This window comes from Amblyomma americanum, chromosome 5, assembly GCF_052857255.1.
Source record: "Amblyomma americanum isolate KBUSLIRL-KWMA chromosome 5, ASM5285725v1, whole genome shotgun sequence".
Lineage (NCBI taxonomy): Eukaryota > Metazoa > Arthropoda > Arachnida > Ixodida > Ixodidae > Amblyomma > Amblyomma americanum.
The window spans coordinates 124,029,959-124,036,069 of NC_135501.1; the positions used below are offsets into that span (position 1 = coordinate 124,029,959).

At 47.3% G+C, this 6,111-nt stretch overlaps 1 pseudogene; it reads right to left on the reverse strand.

Annotated features, from left to right (window-relative positions):
* Nucleotides 1-336: 336 nt before the first annotated feature.
* On the reverse strand, nucleotides 337-495 carry LOC144135574 (U2 spliceosomal RNA; annotated as a pseudogene).
* Between the last annotated feature and the right edge of the window lie 5,616 nt (nucleotides 496-6,111).

Below are 6,111 nucleotides of genomic sequence, written 5' to 3' on the forward strand. Positions count from 1 at the left end.
AGGAATGAGGGGATACACACACAGAGGGCAGCACCCATCAATTATGAGGACAAAATGATGCGGAACTGCGGGACACAATAAAGTGTTGGCCTGCTGGCGCGTGAGTGATCGCTCATCGGCTTTACTCAGGGCCTTAGCATGCAACGGGAAGAGCCGATGCAATTCGCAAAAAAATTTTTCATGAACCGTCTGTGTGTCTGTCTTTTGTGTCCAGAAAGAAAGAAAAGGAAAGTGCACAGGCCTGCTCACTGGCTCAAGCCGAGCCACAATCTCTACCACGTGCAGATAGTTAGAGTTGAAAGATGGGATAGAAAGACAGGATATTAAAGACGCGCTAAAGACAAGGCCGATCACGGAGGCAGTGCAATACCGGGCCAACCGGTGGCGGAAGTTAAGGATCCTTCTAACTCCCCGCCACATTTCCAAAATTAAGTCCAATTGGACCCGTAACAGATATTCTACGGGATCCGGACATTCATGAACCGTAGAAGAGGTTGCATACTCTCTTTGCTGGTGGAGCCTGGATGAGGTGTCCGGTGGGTAAGCGCACGTGTGGCCGCATCCGCCACCTCGCCTCTAGGGCCCTGATGGCCCGGTATCCAAACTGTGCGTTTGGAGGAGCGGTCCGTTTCCTTTACTGCCAGCTTTAGAATATAGTACGCTAAAGGCGAAAACTAACCAAGCAGGTAGTGTTTATAGGCTCGACCCGAATGTGTGATGATTACCTCCGAATTCGAGACCGAGACGGCAAGCGCACTGACTACCTCCGCGGCCTGCGCTGAATTTGAAGCTCGATATCACAGGCCGTGTACGCGTGTATCAAGGTGAACTACGGCGGCCCTGGATAATTTAGCACCACCTGTTCTTTACTGCGCAAGCACTTCTAGCCGCGCTCACTTGGTTTCAGCGGTGTCTGCGTGCAGCCTCTGAGTAGCAAGTGCAACTGACTCACTCGGTCAGTGTATACCTCCATCGCGCTGTGATTATGCGGTGGCGTCCGCCGACTATTTGAGGCAGCTACGTGCCCTTGCTTTTCTAAAAACCAACCGAAGTTGTACACAACGTTGATTTTGCGAAAAAGAAAGCCGCATAATTGGCTTTGTGGATCAGTGAGCACTAAAATTGCGCTATGATCTCGCGGGAGTAAATACATGTGCGCTTCGCCTCAGTGTATTGTACTCGTTATAGAGAGTGCGAAAGAGACGCAACAACGAAAGAACGAAGCGAGGAAGAGACAGCGTGCTCAAGACAGGACAGAAGAACGCGCCCCACAAATCGAGAAGCGTCGTAACGAAGATGCAGCTAGAAGAAGTCATGCCACGTCCAGGAGTGAGTCTCCAACTGCGGCAGAGACCGGCTTCAGCTCTCGAGAGCGTCGGAATGAGACTCTACGTTGACGACGTGCCGAGGAAACGAAGCTTTCGCAATTGAACTAGGGTTAACCAGACCTAAACCACAGCGAATTTTTTACTGCTCACTGAAAACAGCGATGCTTTAGTGAGAAAAGAAAATAATCGAGCTTACTGTAAATAGTGAGAAAAGAAAATAATCGAACTTACTGTAAAACAATTCATTGAATACTTCGAGCCTCAGCTTCCGGAATAAGTTTTCTTTTTCACTCTGTGTCAAAACACGTCTGGCATATAATGAAGTCCGTTTAAATACGCTGCTGCACCTGTTGTAAGGAAAGTTCCAAATGGAATGCCGAGGAAGCGCACTACTAGGAAGTGCGGGCGGAAGCGGCGGAAATGCGAAGAGGGTCGGCGCTAATACATAGATCATTAAATTGAAGGTGAAGCAGAATGAAAAAAAAATTCGGCTTAGTTAAATGCAATGATGCCTGATTTCGCGCTCTAATAACTTTTTCGTAACGATTGCAAACGAATGAGCCGCATTTATGCATGTCGACAACTTCTGGACAAGCGCATATTTCATCACGAACGTGTTCACGAATGGATAATTTTCGCGTATAAAAAGATTGCACACTAACGACTGCTCAATGCGACCTCACGGAACAACTTATTAGCAATATAATTGAGCTAATCTTTGGTTAAATTAGCCAAATTTGAAAAATATCCTCATAACTGAATTTGAAAAAAACTCGCAGCGGCCTAACAATTGTTGCGAGAATGCACGTAAATGTTTTCTGCGACAGTATTGATCACTCAGTGACGGCACAGGGCAAACGTTAACAGAAAAATATTGCTACTGCTACTGCTGCTGTTGCTGATAGAAAGAAAAGGAAAGTGCACGGGCCTGCCTACTGGCTCAGGCCGAGTCACGCTCGCGGACGCGTGCTGAAAGTAGGAGAGTTAAAGGATATGAGAGAAAAGATAGAAAGAAAAGACGCGAGCTAAAATGCCCCAGGCCGATTCCGGAGGCAGTGCAATACCAAGCCGTTCCATGGCAGGCTGCTTCAAGCCAAGCCCTCCGCCAGAATCCAAAAATAAGTTTAATATCTAGGGTCCAAGGACCCGAAGCAGGTATTAAATCAGGTGTAAGATATCATGGTGGTGGCAAATATATTGCTATGCGTAGGAAGGTTAGACCATTCTCATTAAGGTGACCATCACAGAATTTTGCAACGTTGAACAGTTTCCGCACAATGAAAATCGCAGCTCACAAAAGCTGTCTTTCAGCAAGATGCTTAAAGATTTTTGTATGATTTAGAGTTTTTGACTGTTAAATTAAGGGCGCCGGCATGAATAAAGTATGAAGCAGCCAGATGAACAGCGGGGGTGGTGGTAGAGGTTTTTATTGAAAGTGTAGTAAAAAGTAGTGAAAAGATTTTCGCTAGCCCCGGCATCTGCCTTCAATACCGAAGCACCTAAGCTGGGACAGCGGAAATAAAGGATAGCAGGCAGAATTGAGAAATGAAATGAAAGAGGTGAGGGGACAGGAAGAGAGGATAGGGGGAGAAGTAATACAAACTATTTACAAAATAAGAAATGTGTCCCGGTTGTGCGCGATTAGTACATGTTGGAGGAATGAAAACACACGCGCACAGCACTGTGTTGGCTACAACTGGAGTGGGGCGTCTGGTTATTAATCGTTCAAGGTAGAAATCGAGGAGCGTTCGGTCCCTGCGTGTAACTACCTGACGGAGAAAAGACGGGTCGTCAAGCCCATGTGTTCGAAGAATGCACAGAGGCTCACCAAGGTTCGCCCATGAGTGCGCGCATTGCCCTGCGGCCACAATAGCTTGTTGAGGGAGTCTGGAAGCATGCTCAGCACCTTATAGGCCGCAAGCGTATGGCGATGAGCATCGGCAAACGCGGCACAGTAAAGGAGCAGGTGTTCTAGGGATTTTACTGCCCCGCATCCGTCACACACATCACTCGTCGCGATTACGTGACGCTCCCGTTGTTCCCCGGGCCACACGCAGCCGATGCGCGCGCGGAGGATCGTTACATGTTGCTGTTCACCATTAACGGACCAACACCGGCGCTCGTGCATGTCGCATCATTAGTGCTTGTGCCGGGCCTCGTGCTGTTCCGATAGCTATTCTGTAGAAATTAGTCCACCACCTCACTCTTGTGAGCTTGAGTGGACTTGCAGCGTTCTGGTCGGCGAAAGAGCATCTTCAAGCGGTCACACGCAACAAAAAATCGTTTCGTTTCTGATCATGAGGGTACAGAAATAGACATTGCCGCGACAAGGCTGCGAACGAGCGCAGAGCTGCGCTGGCCACTGCACGAGAGCACTATGCTATCGCCGCAGCAGATCACGCCTCGTATTAAGCGGCAACACACTCTTGTATTGTGTATTGCAGATTTTCGGCTTTATAACTTTCATCTGCGGCGCTCACAGATTGCATCAGGTTAACCTCGGTTATATCTTAACCTCGTGACTAATACATCTGTCTGTGTAGAAAAGTTCAATGTGCAAGAATAATAAAACAATTGCTCAGCCCACCCACTCTGTGCACACAGCGTAGAAAGGGCAAGTAAAAACAACAAAAAAGAAAATTATCCTGTGTGTGTCTGTACAGTTCGAGGGGAAGAAATGAATGAGGAGGGTCTGTAACACAAAAACAAGGAAGGACAGTGCGCACAAGTGGGCCACGCTAAGGCGAAAGAATGAACGAATGAACCGCCAAATATTTTAAACAATAGACCAATTTCACCAGCAGTTACACTACTCTACCGCCGCCGCGGTGTACTCTGGGGGCCGTATTCTGAGTTTGTGTCGCATTAAAAAGCTTCATAATCTGCCGCAACGGCCACACATGAGGGGCCCAAACGTGAATGCAGATGTCGCTTCGAATGCGACTGAGAGCGGCGGGATGATATCACTCAGTTGCGGTTGCCGCTGCGATTGCCACTATGTGTCTGACGTCACCGGTCCGGTTTCTTCTACTCTTTTCACTGCCTCCGAAGCACCAGTTCCGCTTCCGACGTATTAGCGCATCCGGTATGGTCCCTGCGCAAGAAGCAGTCCTGTTTTTCTCGTCACAAGGATGTTTCTGTGCATGGAGGCTGGATTTGTGACAGGAGTTGGTTCACCTGAGGCCTGTCATGAGCTCTGACTACTGTAAGAAGCAGAGTGTCCCGAATTTTTGCTTTCTCGGGAAGAAAATGTCCCAATACACATCGTAAATAGGAGCTGTTCATAAGAGGAAGGTGAAGAGGTCCTGTTCAGTTAATTTAGCCGTCTTGTCCCTTATGATCAGTACGCACTGGCCAATGATAAATTAGCAAAGTTTGAAGCTCTCTGAATTATTTTTTGGCGCCACTCAGCTATGAGGCAGTCCCTTAAGTTGCCAAAAACGAGGCGATCGTATTTGCCTTTTTGCCATGTCGTCAAGATGTCCTTGAAGTGATTTTTGCCCGAAGTAACGTTTTGACAGGACAACTGTGCTACGTTTTGCAGTCACATTGAGGAATTATCAATGTGCGGTTGATGCGCGTAGTCACACTTGATACCTCAAGTTGCCATACTTTAGTGATAGTGCTTTGTCTAATGGGATGAGTAAGCACGGCGAGAAACTGTGGAAATTAATCATTCCTGATGTCTGAAAATGAAATGAAAACAGTGGAAATTAATCATTCCTGATGTTTGAAAATGAACTGAAAATTGGTTTGGGGGAAAGTAACTGTCTCAAATATCTCGGTGCGCACCCCACCCAGCTCTATGAGAAGGGATGCAAGAAGGGGTGAAATAAAAAAATAAAAACAGAGGCCGTAATGGAGGTCTCCGGAAACATTTCGTACAGCTGCAGAGCAAAAATTAGTTTTTGGGGAAAGGAAATGGCGCAGCATCTGTCTCATGTATCGTCAGACACTGAACCTCGTCGTAAAGGAACTGATAAAGGAGGGAATAAGAGAGGAAGGTAGTAAAGAGGTGTCGTAGTGGAGGGCTGCGGAGTAATATCGACCACCTGGGGATCTTTAACGTACCCGCTGCAGTAGCTTAGTGGTTAAAGCGCTCGACTACTGATCCGGAGTTCCCGGGTTCGAACCCGACGACGGCGGCTGCGTTTTTATGGAAGAAAAACGCTAAGGCCCCCTGATACCGGGTGCTTTGCGATGTCAATGCACGTTAAAGATTCCCAGGTGGTCGAAAGAATTCCGGAGCCCTTCACTTCAGCACCTCTTTCTTTTCTTTCTTCTTTAACTCTCTCCTTTATCCCTTCCCTTACGGTGCGGTTCGGGTGTCCGCCGATGTATGAGACAGACACTGCACCATTTTCTTTCCCGCAATAATAATAGTAATAATTGGTTTTGTGGGAAAGAAAATGGCGCAGTATCTGTCTCATATATTGTTGGACACCCGAACCGCGCCGTAAATGAAGGGTTATATGGTGGTGGTAGTGGTTTTATTAAAAATAATAGTAAAAAGGAAGGAAACGATTTTTGCTAGCCCCGGCATCTGCCATCGCTACTGAAGCACCTGAGCTGGGGCAGCGGAAATAAAGAACAGCAGGCAGAATGGAGAAATGAAATGAAAGAGGTGAGGGGACAGGAATAGAGGACAGGGGGAGAAGTAATATGTACAAACTATTTACACAATAAGTAATGTGTCCAGGTTGTGCGCGTGATTAGTTCATTTAGGAGGAATTAAATAACACACGCGCAAAGCACTGTGTAGGTTACAACTGGAGTGGGGCGT